Below are 17,720 nucleotides of genomic sequence, written 5' to 3'. Positions count from 1 at the left end.
GGGGAAGGGCAGTCGCTTGCTTCTTCCTGGTACAAAAGTCTCCAGATGAGTTAATCCCCAGTCAGTGACCTAGGAGGTCAACTGCCGAATCCCAGGCACCAGGATGGGTCTTATCTGCAGTTACTGAAACAAAAACCTAACATACACATTACTTGCTAGATTTATGACTATTTACCTTAAGCTAAATTTTCCCAAGTCTTAAGCCCCTATCAAAAGGAACAATAAAAAAGGTTAAAAACAATAAGCAGAATGGGAGAAAACATTTGCATATTGTATATCTAAGTTACTTTTATCAAGAATATATGAAGAGCTGTGTTGCACTGATAACCATGGCAGTCATGGTGTTGGCAGCAAGAGTGAGGCTTGGTGTGTGGGGCATGATGACAATGCAAGCCTGTGGATTCAGCTCTGAAAAGTCAGAGAATGTCCGCTCTGGTGCAAGCACAGTGAGGGAGGCCAGTGGGGCCTTCGGAAATAAAGAGCAGGCTGAAGAGGAACAATGCTCCTGAGCAAAGACTAGAGAACAAGTGGCAGCCTTGAAGAAACACAATGAAGATGAGCTCATTCATCATAAAACAGAGATTGAGCTCTGCAGAAAGATATTGAATGGCACAGAGACAATCAAGAGACTAAAAGATCATGCTGATGATTAAGTGCACACAGTTCCCTGTAGAATGGCTACTTATTGCTCACTTCTATGAAGACATAATTCTGGTAATTAAGAGCTATCTGTGCTGCTAACAGATTATAATAAATTGTCATCAGTGAAAAAATATATGAAGAATGCTTGTAACTGAATAATAAAAAGACAACTCAATTTTAAAATGGGCAAAGGCTCTAAATAGACATTTCTCCAAAGAAGATTTAAAAAATGGCCAATAGACACATGAAAAGATATTCAACATTGCCAGTCAACAGGGAAATGCAAATTAAAACCACAGTTTTAATAGATATCACTTCATATTGTGGGTAAAAAAGGGACTACATACTAAACCTGGCAAGTTCAGAGGAGGCCACATGGCAGGCCCTACAAACTCAGAGACCAAAAATAACCACATAAGATGGTCTGAATATAAAAGCATTCTCACTAAGATCAGGAACAAGACAAGGACGTCCTCTTTCACCACTTCTATTCAACATATTATTGGAAGTCCTAGCCACAGTGATCAGACAAGAAGAAGAAATGAAAGGCATACAAATTGGAAAGGAGGAAGTAAAACTGTCATTGTTTGCAGATGACATGATAGTGTATATAGAAAACCTATAGACTCCACCAAAAGCTAATAAGTGAATTTGGCAAAGCAGCAGGATACAAAGTCAATATTCAGACACTTTTGTACAACAATGAAATATCACAAACAAAAATCAGGAAAAAAATCCCATTTGATATAGCAACAAGAAAAATAAAGTACCTAGGAATAAACCTAACCAAGGTGGTAAAAGTACTCAGAAAGCTACACAATGCTTTTGAAAGAATTAAAGGAAGACACAAATAAATGGAAGCATTTACCATGTTCATAGATTGGAAGGCTTAAATCAAAATGTCCATACTACCGCATATAATTTATAGATTCAGTGAAATCCCTATTAAAATAACAATGATATATTCACAGATAAAAAAATAAACATTTCAATAATTTATATGGAACCATAAGCAACCATGAATAGCCTCAGCAATTTTGAGAAAGAAGAACAAAGTTGGAGGGCTCACCATACCTGACATCAAACTATATTATAAGGCCAAGGTAATCAAAAGAGTCTGGTAATAGCATAAGAACTGACACATAGATAATGGAACAGAATAGAGAGCCCCAAAATAAACCCAAGTTTTTATGGTCAATTAATATTTCACAAAGGGGGCAGAACCATTAAATGGAGTAAAAATAGCCTCTCCAATGAATAGTGTTGGGAGATCTGGACAACTACATGCAAAAAAAAAAAATGAAAATCAACCACCAACTTACACCATACAAAAATCAACTCAAGATGGATAAAAGACTTAAAAATAAATCATGATACCATAAAAGTCCTAGAGGAGAACATAGGCAGGAAAATCTCAGATATTCCATTCAGCAATATTTTCACTGATATGTCCCCTAGAACAAGGAACATAAAGGAAAAATAAACAAATGGGACTTCATCAAAATAAAAAGTTTCTGCATGGCTAAAGAAAACATCAGCAAAATGAAAAGGGACTCAAATGTATGGGAAAATATATTTGCCAATGATACCTTGGACAAGGGTTTAATCTCCAAAATATATAAAGAACTCACATGACTCCACTCCAAGAAGACAAACAATCTAATTAAAAAATAAGTAAAGGACCTGAACAGATAGTTCTCCAAGGAGGACATACAGAGGGCCCAGAGATATATGAAAAGATACTCAGCACCACTAGCCATCAGAGAGATACAAATTAAAACCACAATGAAATACCACTTCACACCAGTTAGAATGGCCATCATAAACAATTCAACAAACAAGTGCTGGTGAGGTTGTGGAGGAAGGGAAACCCTCGTGCACTGTTGGTGGGAATGCACATTGATGCAGCCACTGTGAAAAACAGTATGGGGTTTCCTAAGAAAACTAAAAATGGAACTGCCTTTTTACCTGGCAATTCCACTGCTGGGATTATACCCTAAAAATCCTGAAACACCAACTCAAAAGAACCTATGCACCCCAATGTTCATAGCAACACAACTGACAATAACCAAGTGCTGGGAGCAACCTAAGTTCCCATTGGTAAATGAGTGGATCAAAAAACTGTGGTACCTTTAAATAATGGAATTCTATGCAACAGAAAGAAAGAAGGAGCCCCTACCCTTTGTGACAGCATGGATGGAACTGGAGAGCATTATGCTAAGTGAAGTAAGCCAGGCAGTAAAAGACAAATACCATATGATCTCACTTATAAGTGGAACCTAATCAACAAAACTAACAAGCGAGCAAAATATAACCAGAGACATTGAAATTAAGAACAAACTGATAGTAACCAGAGGGGAGAGGAGAGGAAGATAATGGGGGAAAGAAGGGAAAGGGTCATCAAGGAGCACGTATGAAGGACCAATGGACAAAGCCAAAGGGGGTTAGGATTGAGGGAGGGAGGTGGGGGTCAGTGGGGTTGGGGAAAGTGGTGGTGGGAAAATAAAGACAACTGTATTTGAACAATAGTAAACAGTGATATGAAAATGAAGTCATTTAAAGCAAAAAATAAAAATTACTAATGAAAAGTGAGTCATTATGGATAGCCACATTGTAGGTCTGTAGCTTCTTTGACAAAGGTCAATCTTTACCTTAAGTAAACCTGTCTATTGTATTTTTTATTCTAAGATAAAAAATGAAAAGGATATGTCAGAGTAATCCCCTTTCTCTGGACCCCACAGGGTATAATTTATTATATCAGAATAGGAGACTACAGAATCCCTCATTATTATCTTGTTCCCTGCATATTACTTCTGAGTGATGTAAATGTTGTTAAGTATCCTGTACTCATCAATGTAAAAGAAATAGGTGTCTCCCCATTTTACTTTTTATACAATCCCAGAGATTTCCCTGCTTTGTTTTCTTCCACCCCATTAATCTACACTAGTGGATTTTGTATAACTCTCCTTATATCTCCCCTTTTCATTCTAATGTATAAAATAAGCTGTAAAACTGCCATTCTCTGGAGATTTTTCTCAATCCATTGAGATTTTGTTTCCTGGTAATTGTCATCAGTTTGGCTCAAATAAACTTATAAAAATTCTCTACAAGTTTGGACCTTTCTTACATTGACAATACCCTCTAGGATAGCTGGAATCAAAAATTCACATAACAATGAATGTTGAAAAGATGTAGAGAAATTTGAATCCTCATACACTGCTGGGGGCATGTAAAGTGATTACAGCTAGTTTAGAAAACAGTCTGGTACTTCCTCAAATAGTTGAAAGTAGAGTTATCATAAACCCCAGCATTCCACTTCTAGATAAATACCCAAGAAATGAAAATACATGTTCACAGAAACTTGTATATTAATGTTTATAGCAGCATTATTTATAATAGCTAAGAGGTAGAAACAACCCAAATATCAAACAGTGGATAAATAAAATGTTACATAGACAAACACACATACACATTTTGTCATTGCTACCTACCATCTTTAAGTTCTAGACATTCCAAGGCCTGTTGGGAGGAGGTGCATGAAAACCATTACAACCCAATGTAGTAAACATCAACATGTAAGAGTCAGCTCAGAAGCTGGAGAAGAATGAGGACGTAGACCCCCCTAGTTTTGAACCCTGCACACCCTGTAGTTTTGGGCTTTGCACATCCAGGTGGGCTTGCATGCAGCTTGGACAAGGACAGGTCTTTCTGGCTGATGTATTTCACAGTCCTTGAGTGATGACTTCATTTCAGTCAGAATAAAGCAGCTTCTCTATGTGGAGTCATAAAGGAAATTATTTATTTATTTATTTATTTTTATTGCTTGTTCTTTTTTTTTATTGTTGTCCAAGTACAGTTATCCCCATTTCCCCCCTCTTATTCTCCCCTGCCCTATTCACCCCCATCTTCTACATTCAATCTTCCCTACCCTGTTGTCCATGCCCATGGGTACTTTATACATGTGCCTTGATGACCCTTCCCCTTCTTTCCCCTGTTACCCCTCCCCCTCTCTTCTGGTTACTGTCAGTTTGTTCTTTATTTCCATGTTTCTGGTTATATTTTGCGTGTTTGCTTGCTTTGTTGATTAGGTTCCACTTATAAGTGAGATCATATGGTATTTGTCTTTTACTGCCTGGCTTACTTCACTTAGCATAATGCTCTCCAGTTCCATCCATGCTGTCACAAAGGGTAGGAGCTCCTTCTTTCTTTCTGTTGCATAGAATTCCATTATTTAAAGGTACCACAGTTTTTTGATCCACTCATTTACTGATGGGCACTTAAGTTGCTTCTAGCACTTGGCTATTGTAAATTGTGCTGCTATGAACTTTGGGGTGCACAGGTTCTCTCGAATTGGTGTTTCAGGGTTCTTAGGGTATATTCCCAGCAGAAGGAAATGAATTATTTAAATGTATTTTTAGAAGTACTGTCTCACTGATATGATTTTTTTAGTTACATTATCATATGAAAAAGTCTAACCAATTAAACTTATAGCCCTTGAATATGCTAAAATACAATTTAAATAATATCTTCCAAACAATTTGCCTATGTCCATTAAATTTACTAAAGGACCTCACAAAATGTGTCTCTTGCAGAAGGATGATGACTATTTTTGTCAATAAAAAAGATGCCTCTTTTTGTCAAGAAGGATGATGACCATAGGAGGGTATTTTCAGCCCTGTCCCATTAAAATATTATTATAGGTGTTGGAGGTGCAGTGCTGGACAAAACAGGGATTTGCAGCAATGTAGAGGAAGGAAAGAAAATCTAGACCAGGAAAAATACAGTGATTTCATGTATTTTAACATGGGCTTTAACTTGTACAACTCAATAGCACAAAAACAAACAATCTGACTAAAAAAATGGGCAAAGGATCTGAATGGCCATTTTTCTAAAGATGGCCAATAGATGTGAAAAGTTGCTCAATATCACTAATCAGCAGGGAAATGCAAATCAAAACCACAATGAGAACCACCTTACACCTGTTATAATGGCTGTTATCAAGAAATCAACCAACAATGAATGTCGGAAAAAGCAAATCCCCCTGCACTGTTGATAGTGGTGTAAATTTGTTTAGCCACTGTGGAAAACAGTATGGAGGTTCCTCAAAAATTTAAAAGTAACACTACTATATGAGTCAGCAATTCCACTTCTGGGTATTTATCCAAAGAAAGCAAAACCACTAAATGGAAAAGATATATGCATCTCCATGTTCATTGCAGCATTATTTACAATAGCCAAGATATGGAAACAACCTAAATGTCCATAAATGGCTGAACGGATGAAAAAGATGTGGTGTATACAAAATAGAATACTACTCTACTCAACCATAAAAAAAAAAGAAGTCTTGCCATTTGTGACAACATGGATCTAGAGAGGACAATGCTAAGTGAAGTAACTTAGAGAAAGACAAATACCATATGATTTCACTTATATATGGAATCTAAAAAACAAAACAAACAAACAAAACTCATAGACAAAGAAAACAGAATAGTAGATGCTGGAAGGGAGAGTGTGGAGGGTGAGCAGTATGAGTAAAGAAGGTCAGGAAGTATAAAATAAGTAAGTCATGGTATGTAATGTATAGTGACAATAGTCAACAATATCACAGTGCACATTTGAGTTTCCAAGAGAGTAAATCTTAAAATTTCTCATAGCAAAATATATATATATATATATATTTTTTTTTTTGTAACTTTGTATGTTGAATTCTGCTTTTAAATCTTTGCTCCATTATTTACCAGACTTGGATCTTGTTTAATTCATTTTACTGCTCTAAACCTCACTTTTATCACCTATAAAGTAGACATAATGCTCAAACCTACCTCATAAAGTTGTTTGAGGATAAATGAGATAATATATCAAGTGCTCAGCCTCATTGTCTTGTACATGGTAAGCACTTAATAAATGTCAACTGCTTGAAATATGTGGGGGAGTGCCTGATCAGGAGAAAATATGTATGTAGAGCAGATGTCCAAGTCATATGAGGTCTATTCACATAACTACAAATAAATGTTAGACCAGCGGATTTTGATCTTTGGTGTGAACAGCTCTCAGTAATGGATCAAACTATTGCAAGGCCTAAAATACAGTAATATTTAGTCAGAGAAATTGGAGGTAATATTTTTCTTGGGGGGTGTGGGAGCTGCTTTATTGCTCAGATTCTGATTAATGGATTCTCCTAGATCTACCAAACCTACAGAGAATGGGGATAGTGGACTTGTCTCGCCTCTTCCACATGCTCCCAGGGCAGAGGGCTCAGGGGAAGGAAAGGGGAATGAAGCAGTGGAATAGTTACATTATTGGATAGGGCAGAGGCAGCTCTCATTCCAGGTCTTGATGAGACTCAGGGGCAGAACCAAGTAGTTGTGTGGGTTCAGCCCCCTGGGGAAGACCCATCTGTGGGTGGGAGAGCTTCTTCCATCACTCAGGTGGGGAGGTTTTGAGAATTTTGGCAAAAATGCCAACATCATTTGCAGAGTCTCATGGGCTCTGAAAGCCAGTAGGGGAGAAAATCTCCACTCCTTGATGGAGTTGATATTTCAAATGATGATGGTGGTAAGAAAAGGGCTGCTCTCCCTAAACAAATCCCCAGATGGATGATAGGGCCTCCATCTCATTATTACACTGGTCTTACACTTGATTGTTATTTTGACTGGTGAGGCCACTGGTCAGCATGCAGTGCACTCAAAACTCCACACCAGGGACTGCAAACCTAGGGGCAAACATTTATTTGATTATCCCATGTTATGACCTGAATAATACAAGGGTGGGTAAAAGTAGGTTTATAGTTGTCATACAAGTAATACAATAATTAAATAATAATACAAGAATAAACTCTGCTTCACATACAACTGTAAACTACTTAAAAAGATTTTATTTATTTATTTTTAGAGAAAAGAGAAAGAAGAGAGAAAGAGAGGGAGAGAAACACTAATTGGTTACCTCTTGCACACCACCAACTGGGGGTCTGGCTCAGCAACCCCAGCCTTTGCCCTAACTGGAATCAAACGGGCAACACTGTGGCCTGCAAGCTGGTGCTCAATCCACTGAGCCACATCAGCCAGAGCACAACTGTAAACTATTTTTGTTCACCCCTGTTTTCTCCCCAAACTCATAAGTTGAAGCTCTGATCTCCAGTATGACTGTATTTGTAGAAAGGGCCTTTAGGGAGGTAAAGTTTATGTGAGTTTTTAAAAGTGGGGTCTTAATCCAATAGGACTTGTGTCCTTCTGAGAAGAGGAAGAGCTACCAGCTAGTGTTCTCTCTCTCTCTCTCTCTCTGCTCCTCCTCCTCCCTCTCTCCCTCCCTCCCCCCCCGTCTCTTATTTCTCTCTCTCTCAGCAGTTACAGAAAAGAGGCCATGAGAAGCTGGCCATTTACAAACTAGGAATAAAGGGCTTACCATGAACCAACACTGATGGCACCTATATCTTGGATTTTAGCCTCCAGAAAGGTGGAAAAGTAAATGTCTGTTGCTTAAGCTACCCAGTCTGTGGCATTTTGTTATGCTAGCCTGAGATGACTAATAAACCTTATGTTTTATCTAGTGCATGTATGAACTAATTGCATTTCTTTTTTTGTGACCTGTTTGTTCCTCCCCTTTAGCTACATTATACAATTTACTGTGTTTATTCATTTCTTGGGTTTAGTAGCATTTCTTCCAGTTAGTGAAGAATTCACAGTTAGTGGGGGCAAATGTGTTATACACACACATTTACATTTTTATCTCATTGTAAATGAGTTTCAGTGGCTCATATTTTGAACATGGAAATGGTTTTTTAAAAAGATTTTATTTATTTTCAGAGAGAGAGGAAGGGAAAGAAAAAGAGAGGGAAACACTGATGTGTGAGAGATACATCACTCAGTTGCTTCTCACTTGCCCCCAACTGGGGACCTGGCCTGGAACCCAGGCATGTGCCCTGACTGGGTATTGAACCAGTGATCTTTTGGTTCACAGGCAGGCACTCAATCCACTGAGCCACACCAGCCAGTACATAGTAGATATTTTTATCCTTAGTTGTTTTCTACCCTCAAAGACAGTCTAATCTAAAAAAAAATTAGCCTAGACTTCCAGGCAAAATGGAGGCTTAGGCTGATATACTGTGCCTCCCCATACAACCAAAAGAAGGGCAACAACAAATTTAAAAACAAGGAACAATCAGAACTGCCAGAAAATTGCATTTTATGGAAGTCTGACAACCAAAGGGTTAAAGAAGAAATATTCATCCAGACTAGTAGAAGGGGTGGAGACAGGCAAGCAGGGTGCAGAGGAATTGCTGCAAGGAGGAGGCTGGTGGACCCTGCCAGGTGAAGGCTGGCTGAGTGAGTGGTCCCATATTTGCATGAGGATAAATTGGGAGGAAGAACTGGGAAGTGAGGCAGACTGTGGAATCCAGCATTCCAGCATGGGGAAATAAAGCCTCAAAACCTGTAACTGAAAAAATCTGTGGGTGTTGTGGCAGTGGGAGAAACTCCCAGCCTCACAGGAGAGTTTGTTGGAGAGACACACAGGGTCCTAGAATATACACAAACCCACCCAGCCAGGAATCAGCACCAGAAGGGCCCAATTTGCTTGTAGGTATCGGAGGAAATGACTGAGAAAGCTGGCTGAGAGCTGAGCAAGTGACACTGTTCACTCTTGGATGCCTCCCTGCATATAGCACCACAGTGCAGCTATGTGGGTTGCCCTTGTCTGGCAAATACCTAAGGCTCTGCCCCTTACTACATAACAGGCATGCTATGACAAAAAAAAAATGACCTAAATGAAAGAGCAGATCAAAGCTACAGAAAAAATACAACCAAATGATGAAGAGATAGCCAACCTATCAGACGCACAGTTCAAAACACTGGTATATCAAGATGCTCACAGAAATGGTTGAATATGGTCTTAAAATGGAGGAAAAAGTGAAGGCTATGAAAAGTGAAATAAAGGAAAATGCACAGGGAACTAACAGTGACAGGAAAGAGACCAGGACTCAAATCAATGGTTTGGAGCAGAGGGAAGAAATAAACATTCAACCAGAACAGAATGAAGAAACAAGAATTCAAAAAAAAATGAGGAGAGGCTTAGGAACCTCCAGGAAAATTTTAAACATTCCAACATCCAAATTATAGGTGTGCTAGAAGGAGAAGAAGAAGAGCAAGAAATGGAAAACTTATTTGAACAAATAATGAAGGAGAACTTCCCCATTCTGGAGAAGGAAATAGACTTCCAGGAAGTCCAGGAAGCTCAGAGAGTCCCAAAGAAGTTGGACCCAAGGAGGCACACACAAAGCACATCATAATTACATTACCCAAGATTAAAGATGAAGAGAAAATCCTAAAAGAAGCAAGGGGAAAGGAGAGAGTTACCTGCAAAGGGGGGCCCATTAGGATATCAGCTGATTTCTCAAAAGAAACCTTCCAGTAAAGAAGGGGCTGGAAAGAAGTATTCCAAGTCATGAAAGGCAAGAACCTACATCCAAGATTACTCTATCCAGCAAAACTATCATTTAGAATGGAAGAGTAGATAAAGTGCTTTTGCAGATAAGGTCAAGTTAAAGGAATCCATCATCACTAAACCCTTATTATATGAAATGCTAAAGGGACTTATCTAAGAAAAAGAGGATCAAAACTATGAACAGTAAAATGACAACGAAGTTACAACTATTAACAATGAAACCTAAAGAAACAAAAGCAAAAACAAACTAAGCAAACAACTAGAAGAGGAACAGAATCACAGAAATGGAGATCACATAGAGGGTTATCAGCAGACTGTGGCTGGGAGGAGAATGGAGGGAAGGTACAGGGAATAAGAAGCATAATTGGTAGGAACAAAATAGACAGGGGGAAGTTAAGAATAATGCAGGAAATGTACAGGCCAAAGAACTTATATGTACAACCCCTGGACATGAACTAATGGGGGGTAATGCTGGTGGAAAGGGTGTGCAGGGTGGAGGGGAACAAAGGGGAGAAAAACAGGACAATTGTAATAGCATAATCAATAAAATATATTAAAAAAAGTAAAATCCAGGTCCTTAAAAAATGAAAATAAAATTAGGCAAATGTAGTGCCATAAGGGGAGCTCCTGGAAATCTCATCTAGTAATAAAGCCAACAAATTCGTATTTCAGGAAGTATCTCCTAAGTAGGGGATTCTGGATAAAACAAAAGTATTTTTTGAGCATTTGTGATATCAGTGGGAACATGTACAAGAGTCCATTTACTAAAGCCAGAGACTCCTGAAGTAGGTGCATATGCCCACTGTTATAGTAGTTCTCAGGCTGAGGTAAGTTCAGCAATTCATCCAAGGTCACTCAGATAATGTCAAAAAGATGAAATTTAGACCTAATTCCATTGAATCCCAAAGTCCCAGCTTTTGCACGACAGCCAACTGTGGCATGGGTACATCTAGGGAAGGTTTACAACCTGAAGGGTGCTGGTGACACAGAGGCATTGCTGGATCGAGATACCAGCAATCTGCCCCCACAGAGAGGTGTTTCTAGCTGGGTCAGGGGATCGTGTGATGCAGACACCGGCCCTCAGTGTCCGAGTCATTATGGATGAAATGAGACATTCACATGGACTACTGAGTCTGGTGGAGGAAAAAGGACAGCATGGCTTTTCTTTCAAGGGGAGAAAAAGCCGTGGCCCTTGCCTTTACCTGCCTTTATTGGGTTTCTCAGCACATTACATGATGGTCCTCATTTACTATGAATGGGTTTGCTTTAGGTGGTTACCTTTTACAGAAAACAAAGGAGCCAATGCCACTAATCACATCACAGGAGAGGGATATTTGCAAATGAAAAGGCAAAAGTGGTTGAACTGGTTACACTCATTCTTGGAAGGTTTAGCATGGATTTTAGGAAGTTACTTTGCAGTAAATGTCCTCAATTCAGGGTGAGGGAGTATTTTAGCAAGAGCAAGACTCAAAGCAGTCTAGGTACACTGCAGGCCTGGTTTTCAACAGGAGAACCTATCCATGAGCATGGGTCCTGTGCATCTCTGAGTGGGAGCTAGGCCCATGCTACGCAGAATGGTCTCCTACAATCCTGAATGTAGGAGAAGTAGCCCTCATCCTTACCATAGTGGGGTCTGTTCACAGCAAGCTCTCTGTTGTTGGGCAGAGGCCTTTTTAATCGGAAGGGGGTATCTTATGACTCTGGTTTGACACCTGTCCCCAGACTGACAAGTCTTTTGTTACAAGTGAATAACTTGGTATTATTTTTGACATATAATTATTTTTTGTTTTTAAATATATTTTATTGATTGTGCTATTACAGTTATCCCATTTCCCCCCTTCACCCCCTCCAACCTCCACACCACCTCCCACCCACATTCCCCTCCTTTAGTTCATGTCCATGGGTCATACTTATAAGTTCTTTAGCTTCTACATTTCTCATACTATTCTTACCCTCCCCCCGTCTATTTTCTACCTACCATCTATGCCACTTATTCACTGTACCTTTTCTCCCTCTCTGCTCCTCCCACTCCCTTGTTGATAACCCTCCATGTGATCTCCATTTCTGTGGTTCTGTTCCTGTTCTAGTTGTTTGCTTAGTTTGTTTTTGTTTTTTGTTTTAGGTGTAGTTGTTAATAATTGTGAGTTTGCTGTCATTTTACTGTACATGTTTTTTTATCTTTTTCTTAGATAAATCCCTTTAACATTTCATATAGTAAGGGCTTGGTGATGATGGATTCCTTTAACTTGACCTTATCTGAGAAGCACTTGATCTGCCCTTCCATTCTAAATGAAAGCTTTGCTGGACAGAGCAATCTTGGATATAGGTCCTTGCCCTTCATGACTTGGAATACTTCTTTTCATCCCCTTCTTGCCTGTAAGGTCGAGAAATCAGCTGATAGTCTGATGGGAACTCCTTTGTAGGTAACTATCTCATTTTGTCTTGCTGTTTTTAATATTCTCTCCTCATTTTTCATCTTGGCTAATGTAATTATGATGTGCCTTGGTGTGTTCCACTTTGGGTCCAACTTCTTTGGGACTCTCTGAGCTTCCTGGACTTCCTGGAAGTCTATTTCCTTTGCCAGATTGGGGAAGTTCTCCTTTATTATTTGTTCAAATAACTTTTCCACTTGTTGCTCTTCCCCTTACCCCTCTGGTACCCCTATAATTCAGATGTTGGAACATTTAAAGATGTCCTGGAGGTTCCTAAGCCTCTCCTCATTTTTCTGAATTCTTGTTTCTTCATGCTCTTTTGGTTGAATGTTTCTTTCTTCCTTCTGGTCCATTCCATTGATTTGAGTCCCAGTTTCCTTCCCATCACTATTGGTTCCCTGTGCATTTTCCTTTATTTCACTTAGCATAGCCTTCATTTTTTCATCTCATTTGTGACCAAATTCAACCAATTCTGTGAGCATCCTGATCACCAGTGTTTTGAACTGTGCATCTGATGGGTTGGCTATCTCTTTGTCACTTAGTTGTATTTGCTGTGGAGCTTTGATCTGTTCTTTCATTTGGGCCTTTTTTTTTTTTTTGTCTTGACATGACTGTTATGTAGTAAGGGGTGGAGCCTTAGGTGTTCACCAGAGTGGGGCAACCGAGTTGCTGAGTTGTGATGCTGTATGTGGGGTAGAGGTCTGAGAGGGAACAATGGCGCTTGCTCTGCTCTGCTGGATTTCAGTCATTTCCCCCACTTTCCCCAAGCAAATTGGGCTCTTCTGGAGCTGATTTCCATGTGGATGAGTTTGTGTATATTCTAGGACCCTGTGGGTCTCTCCAATGAACTCTCCTGTGAGGCTTGGAATTTATCCCAGCACCTCACCCCCACAGGTATATGCGATTGGTGTTTTCAGGCTTTATTTTCCCACACTGGAACCCTGGGTTGTGTGGTCTGTCTTGCTCCCCACTTTTGCCTGGTTTATCTGCACTCAAATGTGGGACCTCCTGGTCCACCAGCCACCTTGTGTGCCTTATCCCTTCACAATCCACTGCCATCACCTTGTGTGTATGGGGTCTGCCAGCTACTGCCTTGGGTGCCCAGGGTCTGCCAGCTGCTTCCTTGTGCTCCAATGTCTGCCAGTCACCGCTTTGCTGCAACCCCTCTCCCCCTGGCCACCTGGCTCTGCCTCTGCTACCCACCTGGATGAATGTGTCTACTTTAACTCCTTTGTTTTGGACTTCCATACAGTTCACTTTTCTGTTAGTATTGGTTGTTTTTTGTTTCTAAATTGTTGTTGTCCTTCTTTTGGTTGTGTAGGGAGGCACAGTATGTCTACTTATGCCTCCATCTTGGCCGGACGTAACTTATAATTCTTGACATGTTCTGTCACCATGAATGTATCACCATGAATCTGAATGTTACCAAATACTGTGAGAATTTAGAGTTTTGAGACATGAAGTACCGTGGGTGACTGTGGACTTTGAGATTCTCCCCCTAAGAGGTGCAGAGTAACTTAACAACACCCCTGAAGACAGGGTTGAGAAGATGAGGCCATCTAGGAACCACTAAAGGGGACTCATGAGACAGGAAGGTGAAATACATTAAGGTGGGGAAAGGGGGGCTGGAAGAGGAATCAAGAGCAAGGAGAAGGCTAACAACACTCATTGAGTGTTTGTCTAATGATATTAGAAATCATTATTTCCATTTTATAAGTAAAAAACTGAGGAATCTAAATTTTGCAAAAGTTAAATAACTCTCCTAAGGTCAAACAGCTAATATTTTGGCACATCTATGTCCTGAACCTGATGTCATTGTCCAAAGTCTTGATGCTTACCAGAAAGACACCATCCCTTTTCTTCTCCAAGCAGTTTCCCTCAAATCCAGGAACACCTGACTGTATTTTGGGCAATTCTCAGTCAAGCCACTAAGGGGCAACATTGTAAAACATTCATTTGTTCTGTTTGCACAGGAAAGCAAACTAGCTAACACTGAGATTTGTCTGTGGTCCCAACCAATGCCTAGAGGTTGGAAACCCAGGCAAGACAGGGTGGGTTGTGGTATTAACTATGGAATTGTTACTGGACAGAGACTGAAACACATCTGCTTCATGCTGGCCTGTAGTGTGTGGTTTCTTGACTTCATGTAGGAAAGATTTCAAAATAGGAGTCCAGGTGATTTTGAAGGTCTGTTTATTAAAGCTCAGGACAGTAAAATAAAGGAAAGACTTTGGGTACAGGAAGAAACAGGAGAGAGCCTAGGCAGTGACCTGCTTTGCTTCCCTAGAAAAGTTATAGGAAAGAAGTGAGCTAAGGCTGGGCTTGCTTTTAGCTTGCTAGTAAGTCAGAAAAAAGAGGGCCTTGGAGACAGGATCGGGGTAAGACTGGGATGAGTTGCTGCTGTCCACTGCTCCCCTGGTTGCAAGTCTTGTGTGGACCCTTAGAGTTTAGGAAGAAGTGGAAAGATCATGGCTGGGAAGGGGCATAAGCATGCTCTAGAGTGAGACTGCATGTATCTTTGTCTTGATGGTTTTATCTCTCTCCTGTGGGTTAGAATCTTAAGGGAGGGTTTCAGCAGAATATTCATCAGCTTTTCAGGTGTGTTTTTAATATGCTAGTGCATCAAAGTGAGCATATGGGGGTGGTTTGGGATTTTTCTTTGGTTTGCTTTACTGTTTTACTTTTATCATGGGTCTGCCTGGCTCTAATGGGTGTTTTGTTATTTGTTCCCCTGACTTCATCTGTCCCTGGGTTTGGCTGACACAAAAGACATTCATTGGGTCTTTGTTCTTTGTTTTCCCTGACCAGGGTGATTAAAGCTATGTATTCTCTGGTTAGGAAGAAGAGGTATAAAGGATTTGCTCTCAAGTGTCCTTGGTTGGGGAAGATAAAACCTTGTGATCCACCTGCTGGCTGTAAGTTGTTCAAATTGTTTGGCCTTGTTTAATTTTCTTGTCTCTATTTCCCTATTCCCCTTGCCCAGGAATTTTCCTAATTTCTTACTGTCCTCTCACAGAATGACAGACCACACATGTGACTGCTCAGGGCCATGGGAACAACTAGTAGAGAGGAAGGAGCACACCTCCTTTTCTCGCAGAATGCTGTGACATGAGCACTCTGGGGCCAAGTGTCTGTCAGAAGAAAAAAATTCTGGGTGAGGTCCTGTTGCCTCTGAAGACACTTCAGGGCTCAGTGGCTGTAGCAGATGGTGACTGGAAGAGGAAGGGCAGGTCCTGCCAGTACAGAGGCACAGGTGTGCTCAGTAAATATTTGCTGAATGAACACCAGCCATGGCTGCCATATGTAGTTTACCTAAAAGCTGCTTGTCTTGTGTGAGAGCATATGTGACACCCAAGAGCCCTCATAGGCAGAGTTGGTACTAGGGTGACACAAGACACCCACTCTTAGGTATGGATCCTGTACTTGCACCAGCCTGAGACTGGGGCCTACTGGCTCCTCTGCCTCCATCAGGAGGGGTCTGTGGCACATTCTTGGGGGCTGTGGGTGGGGATCTGCAGAGCTCATGCCCTTCACTGTGGGGTGGAGGTTTATGGCCTGGGCCCTAGGGTATGTAAAAGGTTGTGCTGGGTGTCACAGTTTGTCCTTTCCTGCTGCACAGAAGACACGTGCTGAAAACCTGTCCAGCCCAGAACTACAAGGGAAACCTTGTGATAAGGAAGGCCCACACAGAATGAGTGTGAGTGATGTGGTTGGTGTGGTGTCACTGACAAGTGAGGTTGGAAAGAAGCCCTGCATGGGAAATGTGCTCAGGACAGTGGGCCTTGTCCAGGTTTAAAAGGGAATATAGTTGGCATGACTGATGGGATGGTTAAGACCCTATGAAAGCTAAATTGAGAGACCCCATATCAAGACAGCATTCACTGCCTCAGAAAAGGAGGGCAGGGTTCACCAGCCTGTAGCTCACAGATGGGGAAGGTTTCTGGGTGCTGCTGGGAGACCAGCTGAGGCTTCTCAGTCTAGTAGCCTTTGCAGGTCTGGGTCAGGCTGGTGGCGCAGGCCCATCTGTGACGCACTTGTGGGCAGAGGAACACTGCTGTGGCTGAACAAAGGCCACCTTGTGAACTCAGAGGCTGTTGAGATGTAACCACAGGCCTTGGTTCCTCTGTCTGGGGTTGTGCGTGGGAGGCGAGAGGCTGCTCTGAGACAAACCTGGCCTCCCTCCTACTCAATGTGGCTTCTCAGGGTCTGAAGTCATCTTATGGGGGAGTTTTTCTGCATTGAGAGGGGCTTGGATCTGGAAAGACCATTTGTTTGGGAGGCTGGTGATATGGTTCTAGTCCAAGCTCTGCCATATACTTCTAGACCTAGGGTTTATCCATTAACTTTTCTGGAACCTCAGTTTCCTCCTCTGTAAAATGGTAAGGTAATAATACTTCTTTGTTTCACAGGTGGAAGTGCTTTTCAAATGGAAAGTGCTAGACAGTGACAGATGTTGATGATTTAGCTCCTTGGCTGCCCTGACAGATTGGAGACCATGGAAAATATCATGCAGATTCTTCCCTATGAGCAGATTAAGCAGTGTCCCTGTTTATCCAGGGATCAGACCTCCCATCATTAACCCTTCAGGTCTCAGCACAGGGCAGGGCTGCCACCTCATTGCCATGGGCACAGAGGGCTGTTTCAGCTACCTGAGGACAGGAACATCCATTGTTCACTTTTGGGCTCCCTCTCCCAAAAATGAGAATGGTTTCTCTCAGTCTGCCTAACTTCACAAAATGGAGATGTTTTCAATTGTCTCACATGGAACTATGCAGCTGTTTTTATTTTCTCTGCAAACCATACTATAGTTTGATACTATAGCAAACCATATTTCAGATTAAATAAAATATCCTACAAACAAAAGGTATAAAAAGTTAAACTAAAGTGCCAGGTATAATGATTCTTCAGTGACTACCTGAGACCATACATACATTTAGCCTTTTATCTATTCTTAATAAGTTTCTGTGGCATTGAGGAGATGGAAGTCAGCCTGAGGTAGTGTCCCCATTTCCCTGCAGCTTGCCTAACCATGACCCTTTTGGGGAGTATGTGAAGTGAAGTTCTGAGCCCAAAACACAGAGAGAGGTCACATCTCCTTGAGAATAAGTCTGTTCTGGGGACCTAGGGCCTTTCTCTGGAGAGGACAGAGTTGTCCTGGCTCTCTGGTCAGCTTCAGGACTTACAAAAGTGCAATTAGGATGAGGAAAC

General features: G+C 41.0%; 1 pseudogene; it reads left to right on the top strand.

Annotated features, from left to right (window-relative positions):
- Positions 1–329: 329 nt before the first annotated feature.
- LOC123804849 lies at positions 330–653 on the top strand (annotated as a pseudogene).
- The last annotated feature ends 17,067 nt before the right edge of the window (positions 654–17,720 follow it).

This window comes from Phyllostomus hastatus, unplaced genomic scaffold (assembly GCF_019186645.2).
Source record: "Phyllostomus hastatus isolate PE091 unplaced genomic scaffold, TTU_PhHast_1.1 phas_scaffold_216, whole genome shotgun sequence".
Classification (NCBI taxonomy): Eukaryota; Metazoa; Chordata; class Mammalia; order Chiroptera; family Phyllostomidae; genus Phyllostomus; species Phyllostomus hastatus.
This window is presented reverse-complemented; position numbering and strand designations above follow the sequence as displayed.